The following is a 21,018-nucleotide window of genomic DNA, read 5'->3' as shown; positions in this document are numbered from 1 at the left end:
TAACTTACTGAAGTTTCTACATCAGATATTATGGAGACAGCTTCTTTCCTTAAACCTCATGAACCAGCCTCTGCTAACTTTAAACTTTTCTCTTCAGCTTCCTTACCTCTCTCAGCCTTCATAGAACTGAAGACAGTTAGGACCTTGCTCTGGATTAGGCTTTGGTTTAAGGGAATGTTGTGGCTGGTTTGATCTTCTCTCCAGACCACTAACACTTTCTCCATATCAGCAATAAGGCTGTTTCACTTTCTTATCATTTGTGTATTCACTGGAGTAGCACTTTTAATTTCCTTCAAGAACTTTTCTTTTGCACTCATAACTTGGCTAACTGTTTGTCTCAAGAGGCCTAGCTTTCAGCCTATCTAGGCTTTCAACATACCTTTCTCACTAAACTTAATCATTTCTAGCTTTTGATTTAGAAGTTCAGTTGAACTCTTACGAACCATTGTAGGGTTATTAATTGGCCTAATTTCAATCTGATTGTGTCTCAGGGAATAGGGAGGCCAAAGGAGAGGGAGAGACACGGGGGAATGGCTGATTGGTGGAGCCATCAGAACACATGTTTATCGATTAAGTTTGCCCTCTTTCGTGGGTGCAGTTTGTGGCGCTACACAACAAATACAATATTAACATCAAAGATCGCCAAACACAGATCACCATAATAGATATAATAATAATGAAAAAGTTTGAAATATTGGAGAATTACCAAAATGTGACACAGAGACACAAAGAGAGCACCTGCTGTTGGAAGAATGGCGCTTTTCCACATAGACTTGCTCCACATAGGGTTTCTGCCAATCTTCAATTTGTAAAAAACTCAGTATCTGCAAAGTGCAAAAAAAATGAGGTATGCCTGTAATTCTAATAGATCTTCCAGAAAGAATGTTGTAGGAACATTCAAAGGGATAACTGAAGAAGAAAATAAATTGTTACAATTCACATTAAATGATCTTTTTTTATGTTGTAAACCCAAAATTATCAACAGAGAAGTTACTGGAATTAATAAGAGAGTTTAGCAAGATAGGTGCAAAATCAATATACATTTAATGGGAATTTGTGTGTTTTCTTCTAAATTTCCAATTTCACTGGCATAACTTTAATAGATAGCATTCCCTTCTCTTTTTAATCTCTGCAGCATCTGTACTTATGACACCTTTATCACTTCAATGATATTTATTTGTGCCTTTTTTCTTTTCATTGAGCAGTCTCACGAGACTTTATCTATTTAGTTAGCATTTTCAAAGAACAATATTTTGGCCTCTGTGAGCCTCTCTATTATTTATATGATTTCTATTTAATTGATCTATTGTTTTATGATTGTTATTTTATTGGTTTCTGCACTTATCTCTATAACATTCTTTATTCTATTTCATTTCTGTTTTTTCTGTAGTTCTTTTTTTAACTTTAACTTATTATTTTGAAGTAATTTCAAACTTACAGAACAGTTGCAAAAAAATACAAAACCCATACAGAGAACTCTAATGTATCCCCACTCAGATACCAGATTCATCAACTTTTAACATTTTGATATATTTGCCATATCACTCTATTTAGCTATCTATCCATCCATCCATCCATCCAACAATCCATATCCATGCATCTATCCATCTATTTATCTGTTGATCTGGCTACATAATTACCTATCTATTTTCTAAACATTTGAGAGTAGGTTGTGCACATCATGCTTCCTGAGCACTTAATACTTCCATGTACATTTCCTAAGAACAAAGATATCCACTTACATAATCATTAAGTAACATTATCAAGTTCAAGCAACATGAGCAATATTGGCATAAAGCTTACAGTCTATATTCCAGGTTTCTCATATTCCAATAATGTCCCTTGGGCATTTTCTTCTCCATTATTAGTTCCAGTCCAAGATCATGGATTGCACTTAACTGTCATTGTCTCTTTAGTTGCTTTTTCTTTCTTTCTTTAATTGTGGAAACATATACAATATAAACTTTGCCGTCTCAACCACTCCCAAGCATAACATTTAGTGGGATCAATCCCATTCACAGCGTTGCACTACCCTTACCAACATCCGTTACCAAAATTATTTACCAAAATTATCCCAGCACCCCAAACAGAAACTCTACACCCATTATGCATTATCTCCCCATTACCCTCCTCCCCCCACACCCCTGGTAACCTGTGCTATACTTCCCATCTCTATGAATTTGCATAGTCCAGTTATTTCACATAAATGAGATCCTACAACGTTTGTCCTTTTACATCTGGCTTATTTAACTCAACATGTCTTCATGATTCATCCATGTTGTAACACTTATCAGATTTTCATTCATTTTTACTGCTGAATAATATTCCATGGTATGTATATACTGGTTGGTCACTGAGTTTGAAAATTATTAAAATTTTAAAAATTTCTTGAAGTTGTATCTGGTACTACTTACCAATTTCTATCAGGTATTTTCAAGCTTATGTTTTGTTTATTTAATCATAGTATTGTATTTATTTTCTTTAATTTTTAAATTTGGAAATATAGCTACTTAATTTTCATCCTTTGAGTATCAAGGCTATAAATTTCTCTCAAAATGACATTTTTTCTGCATCTCACAATACAGTATGCTACCTTTTATATACATATATACACATAAAAACAAACACTGATAAGATACATAAGAATAGTAAGAATTTATAACCCTACATCATACTGTACATGAAATTCAATCTGCTCTAGGTGAATTAAAGAGTCAAATATGAAATACAAAACTAAAGCTTTTAGAAGTCAGTATTGGATGATACTTGTACCACCTCAGAGATATAAGTGTTTTCTTAAATGTGCCAGTTTGAATGTATTATGTCCCCCTAAACGCCATTATCTTTGACATAATCTTGTGTGGGCAGACGTTATCTGTGTTGATTAGACTGTAATTCTCTGAGTGTTTCCAGGGAGATGCAACCCGCCCAATTGTGGGTGATGACTCTGGATGGTTTCCATGGAGGTGTGGCCCCGCCCATTCAGCGTGGGCTTTGATTAGTTTACTAGAGCACTATATAAGCTCAGACAGAAAGAGTGAGCTTGCTACAGCCAAGAGGGACACTTTGAAGACTGCACAGAAGCTGAGAGAGTAGCTGCAGATGACAAACAGTTTGAAGACAGCCGTTGAAAGCAGATTCTTGCTCTGGAGAAGCTATGGGAGGACAAACACTCCAAGAGCAACTAAGAGTGATATTTTTGAGGAGCTGAAGCCTAGAGAGGAACGTCCTGGGAGAAAGCCATTTTGAAACCAGAACTTTGGAGCAGATGCCAGCCACATGCCTTCCCAGCTAACAGAGGTTTTCTGGATGCCACTGGCCATCCTCCAGTGAAGGTACCCGATTGTTGATGACTTACCTTGGACACTTTATGGCCTTAAGATGGTAACTGTGTAACCAAATAAACCCCCTTTATAAAAACCAATCTATCTCTGGTGTTTTGCATTATGGCAGTATTAGCAAACCGGAACATTAAACAAGAAATAAAATTTAAAATCCACAAAGGAAAACATTAAAATTATAACATTTTATTATTCAGTTAATAAGTAATGCATATTTGGGTCATTTGTATGCTGATTACATTTCTTCCATGTGTATTTTCTATTATTAAATCATTCAATTCATAAAACGGATCAATGATTCAAAAACAAAACAAAAGCAAAAACAATATCTATTTATCAAAAGACAGTATAGTGAGAATGAAAAAACTAGCCACAGACTGAGAGAAAATATATGCTAAATATGTAATTGGCGAGGGATTAGTACCCTGAGTATATGAAGAATTCTTATAAATCAATAAGAAAAGGGCAAACCAATAAAAAGAGTGGAAAAATTCTTGTACAAGCATTTCATGGAAAAGGAAATGACCAGTAAAGTTATAAAGTCACCCAATCTCATTAACAACCAGGAAAATACAAATTAATTCTACTCTAAAGAACCATCACATACCCACAGAAGTGACAGAAATTTAAAAGTCTGAAACTATCATGCATTGGCAGGGATGTCAAGAAAGGCAGTCTCCCAGGTACTATTAATTCAATCACCTTGGACAACAATTTTGATTTATGAAGCACAGAGTCTTTGACCTAGCAATTCCATTTTTAGGTACAAACTCTAGAGGAACTCTACCGTTCCAGGAGGCATTTACAAGAATGATTAAAGCAGAACTATTCCTATTACCAAAAATGAGAAGCAAAGCAATGTCCATCAATAGTAGAATGAGTCAACAAACATGGATAAGGGTGAAATGGAATACTATATAGCTTTGAATGTGAATAAATTAGAGCTGTCCTCAATAACGTAATAAAATCTCCAGAACATAATTTTCACTGGAGAAGATAAATTGAAGAACATATACAGCATTAGTCCATTGATATAGAGTTAAAAAACATGCATAACATATTTTTTCCTTTGTGAAACAACAAAGAAAAGAAAGAAATGATAAATACTAAGTTTAAGATAATAGATAATTGTGTCTTCTGAAGGTAGAGGAAGTAAATAGGATTATGGAGGACACAGAAGAATTTAAAAGTAATAGTGTTGCTCATTTTGTTTTTTCCCTATACTGGATAGTGAATACATGGGTGTCATATCATTATTTTTTAAACTATTTTTCTTTGTAATTTATGTATGTTTTAAAATATTGTTTGATCCACGAAGTATTCATTAGAAATTATTTTTAAATAATTAATATATTTTTAATTGTGGTAAAATATACATAACATAAAAATCATTTTCACCATTTTAAGTGGACACTTCTTCCACATTAAGTCCATTGACAATACTGTGTAACTTTCACCACTATTTCCAGACAATTTTCATCACCCTAATCGAAAACTCATGCTCATTTAGCAATGACTTCCCATTCCCCTCTCCCACCACCTCTGATAACCACTGTTCTGTTTTTTGTCTCTATGAATTTGTTTTTATTCTAAGTATTTCATATAAGAGAAATCATACAATATTGTCCTTTTGTGTCTGGCTTATTTCACTCAACATGATGTCTTCAAGGTTCATCCACACTGTAGTCTGTACCAGCACTTCACTTCTATTTATGGTTGAATAATATTCCATTGTAGATAAACCATATTTTGTTTACCCATTCATCTGTTAATGGACCCTAGGGCTATATCCACCTTTTGGCTATTATACGTAATGCTGTGATGAACACTGATGTACAAATATCTGTCTGAGCCCCTACTTTCAATTCTTTTGGGTATGTACTCAGGAATGGAATTGCTGGGTCATCTGATATTTCTATGCTCAATTTTCTGAGGAACTGCTAAACTGTTCTCCACTATGGCTGCACCATTTTATGTTGTCACTAACAATGTAAGGTTGTTCCTATTTCTCTGCATCCTCACCAAATCTTATTATTTTCAGTTTTTTAAATAAAAGTCATCCTAGGGGGTGTAACATGGTATCTCAATATAGTTTTAATTTGCATTTCTCTAATGGCTAATGATTTTGAGCATCTTTTCATATACTTACTGGCCAGTTGAACATCTTCTTTGGCAAAACATTTATTCCAATCCTTGGCCCATTTTTAAAATTTATCCTTTTTTTTTTTTTTGTCCTTTTGTTGTGTTGAAGCAATTCTTCATACATTTTGGATATTAAACCCTTATCAAATATATGGTTTCCAAATATTTTCTCCCATTCTGTAGGTTGTCTTTTCACTTTTGTAATAGCAATAATGTCCTTTGATGCACAAAAGTTTTTAATTTTGATGAAGTCTTATTTATCTATTTTTTCTTTTGTTGCTGATGCTTTTGGTGTAAAATCTAAAAATCCATTACCTGCTACAAGGTGTCTCTATTTTCTTGTAACAGTTTTGTAGTATTAGCTTACACTCAGGTGTCTGATCTATTTTAAATTAATTTTTATATATGGTGAGAACTAGAGGTCTACATCCATTCTTTTGCATGTGGATGTCCAGTTGTCCCATCACCATTGGTTGAAGACACTATTCTTTCCCCATCAAATGGACTTGGCACCCTTGTTGAAAATCAACCGGCCAAAGATGTGTGGATTTGACTTCGGACTTTTAATTCTACTCCATTGGTCTATATGTCTATCTGTATGCTAGTACCACACTGCAGCTTTGTACAAAGTTTTGAAATCAGGAAGTGTGAGTCCTCCAAATTGTTCTTCTTTTTCAAGATTATTTTGTTTATTTGGGGGCCCTTGCAATTCCATATGAATTTCAGAATCAGCATTTTCATTTCTGCAAAAAAGGCTGCTGGAATTTTGATAGGGATTACACTGAATTTGTAGACTGCTTTAGACAATATTGACATCTTAACAATATTAGGTCTTCCAATCCATGAACACAGACTGTCCTTCCTTTTATTTAGGTCTTCTTTAATTTCTTTCAGCAATGTTTTGTAGTTTTCAGTGCACAAGTCTTTTACCTCCTTGGTTAACTTCATTCCTAGATGTTTCATTCTTTTAGATGCCAGCATAATTGTTTTCTTGATTTCCTTTTCAGATTGTCTATTACTGGTGTATAGGAACTCAGCCGACTTCTGCATGTTTATCTTGATCCTGCAACTTTGCTGAATTTTGTTTATTCATTCTAGTAACTTTCTTGTGGATTTTTTGGGATTTTCTGTATATAGGATCATGTCATCTGTAAATAGGGATAATTAGATTTTCTTCCTTTTCAATTTGGATACTTTTTATTTCTTTCTCTTGCCTAATTGTTCTGGCTAGAACTTCCAGTACAATGTTGAATAACAGTGGTAACAGTGGGCATCTGTTCCGGTTTTGTAGAGCTGCCGTTATGCAAAATACCAGAAATGGATTGGCTTTTATAAAGGGGATTTATTAAGTTACAAATTAACAGTTCTAAGGCCATAAAACTGTCCAAACTAAGGCATCAACAAGAAGATACCTTCACTGAAGAATGGTTGTTGGCTTCTGGAAAACCTCTGTTAGCTGGGAAGGCTCTTGGCTGGCATCTGCTGTTCCTTTGCTCCCAGGCTGCATTTCAAGATGGCAGTCTCCAAGCATCACTGAGTGTCAGCAAGTGTCTGGGCCTGTGTGGCTGTTTTTAAAGGACTCCAGTAAACTAATCAAGACCCACGGTGAGTGGGTGGGGCCACACTTCCATGGAAATAGTTCAGAGTTATCACCTACAGTTGGGTGAGTTCACATCTCCATACAAAAACCTAATCCAAATATCCCACAGGATTGCATTAAAGAATATGGCTTTTTGGGGGACATAATATATCCAAACCAGCGCAGCATCCTTGCCTTGTTCCTGATGTTAGGGCAAAAGTTTTCAGTCTTTCACCATTTGGTATGATATTTGCCATGGGTTTTTCATAAATGCTCTTTATCATGTTGAGAAAGTTCCCTTCTAGTCCTCGTTTTGTGAGTTTTTATCATGAAAGGATGTTGGATTTTGTCAGATGTCTTTTCTGTGTCAACTGAGAGGATCACATGGTACTTTCCTTCATTCTATTAATGTGGTGTATTACATTGATTTTTTTTCTTATGGTGAACCACTCTTGCATACCTGGGATAAATCCTACTTGGTCATGGTGCATAATCCTTTTAATATATGGATGGGTTTGGTTGGCCAATATTTTGTTGAGGATTTTTACATCTGTAATCATAAGGGCTATTAGTCTGTAACTTTCTTGTGCTATCTTTATCTGGCTTTGGTAACAGGGTAATAGTGGCCTCATAAAATCTGTTAGAAAGTAATCCCTCCTAGTCTATTTTATGGATGAGTTTGAGAAGAATTGGTAGTAAATCTTCTTTACTTGTTATAGGTCTGTTGAGATTTTCTATTTTTTCTTGCATCAGATTAGTTAATTTGCATGTTTCTAGGAATTTGTCCAGTTCATCTAGGTTTTCTAATTTGTTGGCATATAATTTTCATAGTACCCTCTTATAATCCTTTTTATTTCTGTAAGGTCACTAGTAATGTTTCCCTTTCATTCCTGATTTTAGTTATTTGTGTCCTCTCTCTCTTTGTCTTTGTCAGTGTGGCTAAAGTTTCTTGATTTTATTGATTTTTCCAAAACACCAACTTTTGGTTTTGTTGATTCTCTCTATTGTTTTTCTATTATCTATTTAATTTATCTCTGCTCTAATCTTTATTATTTCCTTCCTTCTACTAGTTTTGGATATAGTTTGCTCTTCTTGTTCTAGTTTCTTTAGGTATGAAGTTAGGTTATTGATTCGTTATCTTCTTTTTTAACGTAGGTATTTAGAGCTATAAATTTCCCTCTGAGTACTGTCTTCACTGTATCCCATAAGTTTTGGTATGTTGTGTTTCATTTTCATTCATTTCAAGATATTTCCTAACTTCCCTTAGATTTCTTCTTTGACCCATTGCTTGTTTAATAGTGCATCATCTAATTTTCACGTATTTGTAAGTTTTCCAGTTTTCCTTCTCTTACTGATTTCTAGATTTATTCTATGGTGATCTGAGATTTGTATGATTTCAAAATTTTAAAATTTAGTAAGATTTGACTTATGGCCTAACATATGGTCTATCCTGGAAAATGTTCCATTTGCAGTTAAGAAGAATGGTATTCTGCTATTTTTGCCATGGAGTGTTCTACATATGTCCATTAGGTCTAACTGGTTAATAGTGTTGTTCAAGTCCCCTATTTCCTTATTAATCTTCTGCTTAGATGGTCTATCAATTATTGAAAGTAGCATATGACATGTCTCCAACTATTAATGTAAAATTATATATTTCTCCTTTCAATTCTGTCCATTTCCGCTTCATATATTTTGGGGATCTGTTGTGAGGTGCATGTATGTTTGTAATTGATATATCTTCTTGCTGGATTGAGCTTTTTATCAATATATAATACCCTTCTTTGTTTCATGTAATCTTTTTTGACTTAAAGCCTATTTTGTCTGACAGTAATACAGCCATCCTGTCTCACAGGAATTTCAACTCTGAGGTGTCTGCTCCTTAAGCTTGTAACCAGCTAGTGTTATAACTGACCTTTCCTTGAATGCAGGAGAGAAGGAGGAGGAGGAGGAGGAGAAGGAAAAGTAGAAAGCACTTTTTTTTACAGTCTTTGCAGATTGACTTGTGCAAGCATTCTCCTTCAGAGCTTATCCATAATAGAGTTTGGAGAATAGCTCAAAGCATAGGGGCTGCCCTGATCTTTCTGTGCATGCTTTTTTGTCTCGGGCATATGTGTTTGTCCCTAAGAATTGCTGTCCCTAAGAATTCTCCATTTTCTTGACTATAATTGTTCCCTCTTGGCTAGGATGGTCCCAGGCACTGCATTGCATATTCTACAATCAGTAATCCCTTGTCCCACACAACCACTTGACTGTTTTCCCAGAGCATTTTGTAGGAGGGTTCCATGAGCTGCCTTCTATATGCAGGGCAAGTTCTGGGACAAGTTGCTCAGGCCACCACCAGACAGGTTAGGCCAGACATATATGCTTCCAATATGTGCTTAAGGGTTACTCTGCTACCTCTGGAACCAGGGCCAACAACCACACTGGGAGCATGGGCTGGCTCCATGCAGAGCCATGGGGGGTGGGGAAGGGGCTCCAGCCAGGGTGCCAAGAAATCCCACCATTCTTACTTAGCCTTTTACTTGATTTGCTGCTTGCCTTGTTAATTAATGCAGTCTTTTAATTCTTTTCTGAAACTTTAAGAAAGATGTTTCTATCAATTCTGGCTGGCTGTTCAAACCTTCTGTCCATAGCGGGGATTTTAATACACATTGCTCAGAAACTAATATAGTAGCATACACATAATTAAGAAGGATAAGATGTCTTGAACAACACAACTAATAAGCATCTTCTAACGAACATATACAGCATCTTGCCCTGAATAAATAGAGCAAACATATAATTTCAGATACTCATGGATCATTAACAGACAGTAACCATATCTAGCCCCAACAAATACCAAAGTACCCATTTAATACAGAGCACATTTTCATATCACAATGCCATTTAGATAGTAACAAAAAAAAACCTCAAAAAGATAATTTAGAAATTCTATCATTTTACAACTTAAAAAACTCTTTAAGATAAATAGAAAGATAGATACATAGAAATAGATAGATAGATAGATAGATAGATAGATAGATAGATAGATTGATTAGATAGATATATGTAAGGGTAATTAGAGAAATAAGAGATGATACGATCATACAATATAAAAAGAATTCCATGAATTGTCCTTTTCATTTAATAATAAATTGTGCATAAAACAATCATGCATTGTCCATATATTTTCATATTAATAACTGTACATCCATATCTACAATAATAGTATTTCATTGTTTGAAAATACCATAATTTATTTTACCACCCATTTTGAGACAATATTTGCTATGTGGCAGAGAATGCTGGTTGTCCCCTAAAAGCTCTTCTTTCCTTCTTCCTTAGTTATGTCCCAGTTCAGTCAACCATAGATCTGGGGGTCTATCTCCAAATTCTCAATTTGATTCCACTGATCAATATGTCTATCTTTCTGCCAGTACCATGCTGTTTTGACTACTGTGGCTTTATAATAAGCTTTATAATAAGTCCTCCTGCTTCTTTCTTATTGATTTTTAAAGACTCTCTACGTAGTGAGTATTCAACCTTTTGTATGTCTTACATATTGCAAATATTTTCTTCAGTCAGTTCATTGTCTAAACTTTATGACATTTTTATGCAGAATTTTACAAATTTACCAGGATTTACTCTTCCTTTTTAATTTTCATCTTTGGTATCATTTTTAGAAAGTTCTCTCCTCTTAAAGAATATAGAAACATTTACCTACAGAATAGACCAGTGCTTTTATGTTTTTTTTTTTTTTAATTTGGTTTATTTTGGAATTTTTAATCTATACGGCATTTATTTTGGTATAAGGTAGGGATCTAAATTTTTATTTTTACAAGTGATTACCCATATGTTTCAATCTTTATTTAATACATCCTTTTCCTTCTGATATAAAATGCTAGCTCTAGGAAAAACTAAATTCTTCCTATATCTATGGATTATTTTTGAACTTTCACCTATATTCCATTGATCTTTTTATATATCTTTTTACAAGTACCACAGCTTTAGCTACTCTAGTGTTTTAATAGTTCATAGTAATTAGTATAGTATATCCTCCCTAATAAATTAAAAAAAACTTACCTAGTCACATGAATTCACCACTCAAGATGAATTATAGAATTTTTTAAATGTTCCAATAAAACAAAACAAAAAACATAGACCCATGACAGTTAAGATTTTTATTTGAATTGCCCCAAAGTTTTAGAATAATTTGCAAATATTTGACATATTTTCATTATTTACTCTTCCCGTCAACATATTTCTTTTTTATTTTCAAATTAATTCACTTTTTTCTTTTTCTCCGATGTTATCAGAACTTTGAAACTCACGGTCTGATAATAATTATGAAGCTTCTAGTCATTTTGGTGGAAGTGAGGAAGTAGTGGAAGTAGTCTTTGCCTTCAGTATGCTTATATTCCATAGAAGATAATTAAGACTATACTGAATTAACACAATGTCCCTTGAAGCAAAAATACAACTTTCCCTAATTTTATGATTGTGAGTAAGCTGCTCTCTGCTTGAATTGTGCAAAGTTGCCAGGAATGACAAGTGACAATGAGAGTGGAATAGGATTGATCTGGAATGGTAAAGGGCAGCTTGAAAGGCATTTGGACTGGAGGAAAAAATCTATGTGACAGATTCCAAGTGTTCTAGGCTAGAAAAGACAACAATTTACAATCATTTAGGGAGAAGGGAACTGATTGTTAGAAAATCTTTCAACATGAATCAGAAATGTGGATTTTACATAAGCAAATTTTGGATCTTCTGTCGTTTCTGAAAATGGGTCAGAAAAATCAAAATGGTGCTTAAGAAATAATTCTTGCTGCAATGAGCAGACTAGTTTGGAGAAGAGAGGTCACTAAGTCTGTTTAGGAAATTGCAATAATATTTTAGTTTGAAATTTAATTTACTCAGTAATTTTTATGGAACATTTCTGTGGGCCTATCATTGTGTCAGCTCTGAGATGACTTTGCATCAAGACATCTATTTTTACAAGGCCTGCACGACGGTTGTCTAATGTCACCATTTACAAAGAGGTACTCCTGTACTTTGTTCAACAGAAATTTAACTGCCCAAGTGGATGCATGATTGAAGTTATTCAATGATTAATGCAGCAAACTCCCTGCTTTACCCTCTGCAGCAGAAATCTCCATTTAACCCTGTGGGACATGTAGGTGCCTCATTTCTTAAAAAGAAAAAAAAGTACTGTGAGATTAGCCAGACAGGAAGGCTTCACAAAACAATTAGGAAGAGGGCAGTTTAATCCGTCCTCTTCTTTATTGAAAAGCAGCTTCAACCAAGGTACTTCCTACTAAAGTAAACTTTAATCTATAAGGGGGTTTACAAGAAAATGCAATCAAATAAGAAAATAACAGAAATAAATAAAACAGCTGTTAAGACAACCTATTTCTCTCTTTTTTTTCTTTCAGCATATTGAGTCATAGCAGAAACTCTCATTTAAATAAGCATTGCTTTTCATCCAGCAAAAATCACTTTTCTTAAGCATGCATTTTTTTTCCTCAACATATAACTGATGTCCACATGATATGAAGCAAAATACTTTCAGTTATTGTTGCTGCTATTTGGAATTGGAAGAGATATCTGGAATTGGGTCTACCACCACCCCACCCCCTAAAAAAAAAGAGCTTTAAAATTTTGCTTCATTTTGTGTTTTTAATTCCTCTCTGACTTCCCTTACTTGTAGTTATCGGCTGCTAAGTGAGAGAGTACTATAGGAGATGAAAAAGGACTGCATGTCAGTGTAGGAGTTTTTTATAAAAGCATATTTAACTTTTGTTTTTAAAGCCCATTTTGGCCCTCAGATCTGGTGGTGTGCACGATACCATTTTCCTAAGCATCTTTGTATTGATAAGAGCATTTAGACATTAAAGATATTAACTCTTTGTCATAGGAATTAAAACTGTTTTTCCTGGGGATGTAAAATGGTAGAGCCCCTGTGGAAAACAATTTGGCAGTTCCTCATAAAGTTAAATATAGAATTACCATATGATCTGGTAATTACAATGATACTGAAAACAAGGACTCAAACAAATACTTGTACATCAATGTTCATAGCAGCATTAAATGGAAACAACCCAAGTGTGCATTGGCAGATGAATGGATAAACAAAATGTGGTACATAAACACAATGGAATATTATTCACCTGTAAGAAGGAATGAAGTTCTGACACATGCTGCAATGTGGACAAACCTTGTAAACAACGTTGAATAAAATAAGTAAGGTATATAAGGACAAATACTGTATGATTTCACTTAATGGAATATCTAGAAATAGCAAATACGTAGTGACAGAAATTAGATTAGAGGTTCAGGGAAGGGGGGGGATGGCAGTAGTTACTGCTGGTGGGTTTAGAGTGTTTGTAAACTTTGGAAATTTTAAACAAAAATTTATTTAAAATTTTTCTCCCAAGAATGAGTAATAAATATTCCATTTAAAAAGAATACTCCTAGTTTTACTAGAAGACTCCTTATTCAGGGTGGATTTGATTTAAAATAATTTCTATTTAAATCTCTCACTAGGAAAATTGGATTTAATCAATTTTTCCAAAGAAAGTGCATACTTCTATTTGATTTAATCTTAAGATAGTTGTTTAATGTAACTTTAATACATAGTCATTACCTCAAAGATAGATTTATGTTTCAGAAAGAAAGAAAAATTAGGAAACAAAAATGAAAAGTCAGAGAATAATGATGACCATCTTCATGTCTCACGAAACCTTTATAATAAAATAAATTAAGAATATAAGGCATAGAACATTCATGGGGATTTCAAGCTTTGCTCAAAACTTTGTCCTTAATTACTTTGCCAGAATTTTTTCTTTATCATTTCTATTGTAATTCTCTCTGTGGAGGACATATTCTACACTCCCCCCTCTCTTTATCTATACCCTCTCCCCCAAATTATCTCACTTATCTTCTGAAATTTTACATTTTTTGAGGGAAGTAAGGCTTGCCTTAAAAGCTAATCATTATTAGATTCCATACTTTTTTTTATAGAAAGGTCATAGAGTTAGGCATTGCCAAAGACTCAGATCTGCACTAACCTACTTAACTAGAGCTCACAAAAGTGTTATCTCTGAAATAGTTTGAGGAAAATTGATAACAATGATGTTGAATGAAGTAGTCCAAATACTAAACACTAGCATGAAAAATAAAATTATTTAATTTTTCTAACTCTCTGAAAATCATATCATTCTATGATTCAACACTTAAATCATTCTATGATTTAATCCCTAATATTTTGTGAACTGATGATTCTAGGATTTCATTTGGAAACGATTTAACTATGTTTTAAGACCAATGTTTTAGGTTCCAAAGTGTTTAGATTCTCGATGGTTTATTTTTAAATTTAGTTGACTAACTTAAGAAAATAACTGATTCCTTGGACTCAAGAGACTGTAAAATTGCAGGCTAAGTAATAAAGTGAATAAATTAAAATATGATATAATTAAAGGAGGATAGTGATAATAGGTTGTCACATTAACATTTTAAATTTATTTTAAATAAGAATAAAGTAGAACTATTTAAAACATTATTTTAACCATTTTTCTCAATTAGATTTATTATAAGGCATTAAGGAATTCTATTAATATTTATTTTTTCAAAAGTTTTTCATGTTTGGACAAGGGAGATCAATGTGTTTTTTGTTGCTGTTTATTTTTGACTAAGTAATGGGGAAAAAAAGACATAACAGAAGATATGGAAACTTTTAGTCCAAGATTATCTGGAGATGATAACATTTACAGTTCTTTCCATTCATTAAAAAAAATATTTATTGAGGACCTATTGAGATTAATTTGGATAAGAACTGAATTAGAAGCTTTTGAAACTTGAGTAAAAGAAGATAGAGACTTTCCAAAAAAGCCTTAGGTATTCACTGAGCTTTGAAAACATTCAGAAGCCCCCAAATCCAAGGGGATTTAACTCATAAATTTGCCCCCTGAAATTCAAATTTTAGTTAAGGTATGTTAATTGTGTGACTATAGTCAATTTGTTGTTAATCATATTTCTTTAAAAATTACTCTATGTTACATTTTAATTTACTCATAAAACAAAGATTTTTTTTTTTAAAACCATCAGTTCTGTTAGTTTAGTAAAGAATTTATTTTTATACGTTAACAGAATTCCTGTTGGTGGTAACCCTCATTGCTTTCTGAGGATAAATTCTTGTAGCTGGAGGGCCCTCAGTTTGCTGAATGCTGGGATAAGCTAAGGAATTCAGGCTTGATGACTGAATTACTCTGCAGAGTAAGGCAGCCGTGAAAGGGAGGAGCAAACAAGTTCACCTTGGAGAACATACAGAAGGAAGGAGTCTGGAGACGTCTCCAGGTGAGTTCTGTGCTGGAGAGCCCAGAAAGCTTAGGAAGATGGGTGGGGGGCTGGGAAAGGGATGGGATAAGAGATGTTCAGTGGGATTTTGGAGAGAAAGGTTGTACAATGTGGGATGCAACCCTTCATAATGCCATCACAAATCATCAATACATCTTTCAAGGATCTTGATATATTTGGAGAGATTGAATTTCTTGTGGAAGGTGGTAAATAGAGTTTATGTCAAGGTCGGCTCCAGGAAAAAATAGTTAGCTCAGCATAGATGAAAAGGGCAGCAAACACAAATACCCAAAATAATAATGATAAAAAATAAATAAATAAATAAATAAATAAATAAATAAATAAATAAAATTTACATTTAAATTAAAAACTGGGAGCATAGTTGCCAAATGTTTTGCCATTTGGTTGTGCCTGGGGTTATGAAAACCATTGGGCCTATGCAATACTTCTCAAGACACAGCTGTCTGTCAGGAATAACAACCAGAATTCACTGCCAACAGGTTCAGAGATGAAAAGCTTCCCAAGAAAGATCTCCATGAGTTATTTATTAAAGAAATTACATGAACATAATCCTCACTAGAACTTTAGGTGGTAAAGAACCTTATAGTTAAAATTATCAATTGTTGTTTAAATCAATTAAGAAAATTTTACTTCTTTTGCAAAAAAAAGTTATAAACTCTTAAAGCCTATTTAATTTTTACAGTTGAATTTCTAAAGGAAAGAAGTTTTTGTTTATATCCCTAATACACTCCATTTTCAAATATTTTAGGGCTATCCAGACTGTTTTTTTTCTTCAATCAATCAAACAACAAACCTATTATAACATGTATCTAATACTTAATACTGGTGGAAAAATACTGTTTTCAAACTCCTCATTCCTTAATAGCAATCATTTTCCACTGTAAGGCTATACTCACTGGATATACTTGAAGATAGTCTCTATATGCTGTGATAGGAAGTAAAAGTCACTTGGCAAGAAATTTCTGACTGTGGCAGTATTTTTCATTTGCATATTGGTAAGTGATTTGCATACTAGTTAAGTTAAAGATGCCACAAATGTATTTCTCTTTTACATCACCGAGAGGGGGAAATTAGATGATGACAGGATGAATGTGGAAGCACTTTTAAAGTACCAACAAAATATAGACCTCTACTATCAAGATCAGACAGAAGCTAACAAGTCTCAGGAATAGCCATAAGGCAAATGAAACCAGAATTATAAATAACTATACATCAAACTGTACAACCATATATCAAAAACCTTAAAATTTTTTCTTGTATAAATTGAGGTGATGAAATAGTGAAAAATGTTAAATTCATGCTTCAATATAGTTTGTGTTTTTCACTTTTTATTGATTCTATGATCATCTTCACTTTCCCAGCAGAAATTATTTTCTTATAAATTTCTAATTTTACTGTATTATGATCATAGAATGTGTTCTATATGAAACCAATCTTTTGTCCCTTATTGATATTTCCTTTTTGGGAAACTTTGAAACTGTTGGATTTTCTCCACAGTATGTCTATGAGTATACTTGTTTTTATTTTCACTGCTTGGGAATCAGCGTACTTCCTCAATATTTAGACTCATCTATGTCCTCAATTATGTAAACTTTTCATTCATTTTCTTTTTGAGGATTGCCTTCCTCCCATTTTCTACTCTCTCTGAGACATATTAGATGTATGTTGGACCTTCTCATTCTATCTTCTCTATCTTTTAACCACTCTTTTATCTCTTCCATCTCTTTCTCTTTGAACTTCATTCTGGATGATTTCCTCACATATATCTCCCAGTGTGCTAATTCCTCCTTGGATGTGTCTAGTCTGCTATTTAACCCAGCCACTGAGCTTTTAATAACTATAATTTTCATTTCTATATACTCTATTTAGTTCTTTTCACATTTGCCTGTACTTTATTTCCATAGTGTCCTCTTATTTCATTTTGTTTTCAATTCTTTTTCAAAATGTTTTTACTCATTTTTTGTCTTGTCATCTGTAGTTTTGTCCTGTTATCTGTAGTTGTTTTTGGTACTAACTCTCCTTCTTTTTGCCTCTGCTGACTCTCCTTCGCAGAGGCATCATTCCTTGTTTATTTTATAATAATTATTGCTGTTCTTGTGAATTCATCTTCAACAGGTTCAGTTGTTAATCATAGAGAGGCTTCTGGTCCTTAGAGTGGCAAAGTGTCCTCACAGAGTGCTTTTGCATTTGTTTCTATCAGATTCCTAGGGATTTCAAGGTTCTGGAACTATTTTTATGTTAATTTATTATCTTTATAGAGTCCATGCCAAGAAAATGGCTCAGGGCTACCTTTCCAAGCAAATAGTATAAATCAGATTTCTCAACACCCTGTCTAAGCTGGTGTCAGTTTCTCTCAGCTGATGTCCCTCCCCAGCCTACCCCCACGCAAGGTTCAATAAACAGCAAGCTTCCTTGTTGCTCCTATGGGCCAATGGGTGGGTTTTCTCTAGCTCTCTTTCTTTGAGGCTCTGGGCTTTATGCAAGGGGCTGGCTTCAGCGTTCCTGTCCAGTTAGTCTGAGGCTTCATCAACTATCCCTTGGTCTATCTTCTCTCCTGTCCATCCTCAACCCCAAGTGCCTTTATCCAAGACTAAAACCCCATTGGTCCCTGCAGCACTAGCTTGTGCATACTGCTTTGGCTTTGGTCTCTTGCTTTGTTTCTGACATCTGAGGAGCTGTTTCATTTTATTCATCTATTCTATGAATTTGTAGCAGGAAAAGAGTGTTTCCATGCCGCATTTGTCCACCATGTTCACTTTCGAATTGTGTGTCCTGAAAGGAGTAGGAATTTTTCTAACATGCTGGAAGTAAATTTGTCCTTGTAGAGCAGGACCAAAGAAATTGTATAAGTTAGTAGTTAGTAAATTTGTCACAACTATTTTCAAAAAAAGTTTGTTGCAGGTAGGAGGATAAATTATTTCAGATAAATAACCTTCAGTAATGTGATGAAACTATCACCAGGGATCTTATTTCTAGACTTAATTATATTAGAGAAATATACATGCATACACAGACACATGCATTCACGGTTTTAGGACAACAAATGTCAAAAAAAATTACAATTATAAAGTGAAAAGGTAGGAAAAAGACTTCATCGTTGTATTTATAATATAACTGCAACGTGACCAATATCTTCATCAACTTTTAATGTACATACATTTATATAGCTGTAATTCACTTTCCTGTCATATGTTCAATTAAGTCTATATTTTTCAGGTTTATGCTCTCTCTACATACTTACCAGATAAATAGGAAATGATAGTTTGTGATCACCCAAAATTCAGAGTATTTAACATGCCGTCAAGATTCTGAAACCCATTTTCCTCCTTTAAAGCTTTTCTGACTCAAAAGCACTCTTAATTATTCAAAGTAATTCATTGTTCTTCCTCTTATTCAGCTATCTGAGGGTTGATTAAGATTAATGCATTTAAGAACCCAAACACTAGACCTTATGCTGGAGGGTGTCAGATGATCTTGCTAGTGTGTAACCACCAATAAACAGCATGTTCTGGGCACAGTCTGAATGGATGAAATGTGCATGCTGTGAGATCCTTGCCGTGTTCTCTTAACAACTTAGTTTGTGGGAGGATGAAGGAGGAAAAGCATAATTCTCTCTCTCACTAAGGCAAGATGAAATCAAGTAGTAAAGTCTATTGCACAGACAGAATATTTCCATGTTTCCTGGTGTCATCTACTAACTAAGATGATAAGGAAGGAGAGAGTGAAGGAGGCCACTAGTGAAGCTCAAATAGGAACCAGGAGACTCCCTGCTTTTCCAGAGTGTTCCACTCCAGCTTCAGCCTTTCGGATGATTCCCTTGTCCTTACAGGAGTCCTTGAGGATTTAAATTTGCTTATTTTCTTCATTTCCATTTACAAGGCAAGTGGTTTTGGATTTATCCTGATGCCTTCAATTTCCTATAATGATAAGCCTAGCCAGTGCAGGGTGATAAAAGAAACTCCTGGATAGCATCACTGTCTTAATAGGTATGCTACCCTGAGCCCAGAGGAGGCGTTTGGTTGGGGAGAAGGTTGGGGAGCCTCCCCATCAGGCATTCCTCAGCACGGTCACAAGCCTTTACTGATCCCAGACTTTGACTCAGCAAATTACTGTATTTATGCAGATTTCTTTTTAAAATAGTTGTCTGTAGTGGTCCTGAATCAGCAGTGTGGCAATGTCCTGGGAGCTTCTTAGAAATGCAGGATCTCAGGCCCTACTCTGAGCTACTGAATTAGAATCTGCGATATATCAAGATCCCTGCATGATGCATAAGCACGTTCAAGTTTGAGAAGCCCTGGTCTAGAGTGTTATGTGCTGGACTTAATATAGGCTTGCTTCTTTTGATTTAATACCTGTGGAACAAGATGAAAGGATCCCCCATAAAACCCACCTAACATGGCATTTTGATATTCAATTAACAATTAGGAATCACAGTAGGGTCTCTTTTTCCACATATAAGAAACCCTAATATTAAAGTCTACAAATGGATCAGACAAATTGTTTCCATTTCTATTTAGTATGAATACAGTCTTGTTCACAAGGGCTAAATTAGAAGCAAAGGACTGGTCCCTTTCAGGTTAATGGGTTTCCCCTCATCAAGCTGTCCTTCTTTCATGTACTCTGGACTTGCCCCCACTTACTTATTTTTTATAACTGTTCTTCTTTTTAATAGGATTATTCATCCTTCTGATATTAACAGCAATTAGACTCACCTCATGGCGCGTCATGCCAAGTCAGTCTGTGACTCTCGAAGTAGGATGATCTTAGTCTTGTCTCAGTAATGAACTTTGACAACCAAAACAAAGCGTCAGGCAAAACACACGAAGAGAATTAACAATAAAGGAGAGCGGATGACAAGAACCTCTCGAATACCACGGCTCTCTCTGTCCCTGCTGCTGAAATGGAAATAATGGAGTTCTTGCTGCTGGGACTGACGAGACTGTGACATAGCCCTAAATTCTGTTTTTCAGAAAAGTTTTAAAAGAAGACTCCTTAAAAGCCTTCGAAACATTAGCATTCTCTTTCCAAATCTAATCTATTTAATTTTATTGGAAAACATTTACATAGCTCATCAGCAGACTCCTTAGTATTGAGTAATATTTAGCATGCTGTAATCACGGGAAGGAGAGATTTAGATTAAATGCTGCTTTTTATTACTATTCAATCATCGTAAGTTGTTCTACTTTTTATCTTTTTAGTCAACAGATTTTAAAGGTGGGAAAATATCTTCATTTGCAGACATATCTGTATTTATCTCCTATTATATTTTCCATTAGTGTCTTCATGAGATTTATTCCTGGTGATTTGCAACAAAGTAAATGTGAATCTCCTAACACCAGATGCTAATAATAAAGACAAATGCACCCTATCTCTTAGAGATGTTATGAGAATAAATTAGATAATATTTACAGGGGAATCTGACTTCACTAGAGATACTATATAAATAAAATGTAAAAAAAAAAAAGACAACAAAAACAAAAAAATCCTTTAAAGAACAGAAAATTCCATTCAATTGTAGTCAGATTGATCTGACAGTACCAAGTTATGTTCTGAGTAAAGACAATAGGCCTTACTAATAGTGGTTCCACTGGTTGTGAGTAAATG

The 21,018-nt window shown here is 34.3% G+C and overlaps 1 long non-coding RNA gene across 1 annotated transcript in view; it reads right to left on the bottom strand.

Moving 5' to 3' along the window:
* Positions 1-697: 697 nt before the first annotated feature.
* LOC119521705 overlaps positions 698-21,018 on the bottom strand; it is a 72,654-nt gene continuing 52,333 nt past the window's right edge. The window contains exon 6 of the long non-coding RNA XR_005214401.1: positions 698-824. This is a non-coding gene — a long non-coding RNA (uncharacterized LOC119521705). The remainder of the gene's footprint in view (positions 825-21,018) is intronic.

Source organism: Choloepus didactylus, chromosome 2 (assembly GCF_015220235.1).
Source record: "Choloepus didactylus isolate mChoDid1 chromosome 2, mChoDid1.pri, whole genome shotgun sequence".
Taxonomy (NCBI): Eukaryota; Metazoa; Chordata; class Mammalia; order Pilosa; family Megalonychidae; genus Choloepus; species Choloepus didactylus.
Note: the sequence above shows the minus strand (reverse complement) of the source record. Positions and strands in the feature narration are given on the sequence as shown.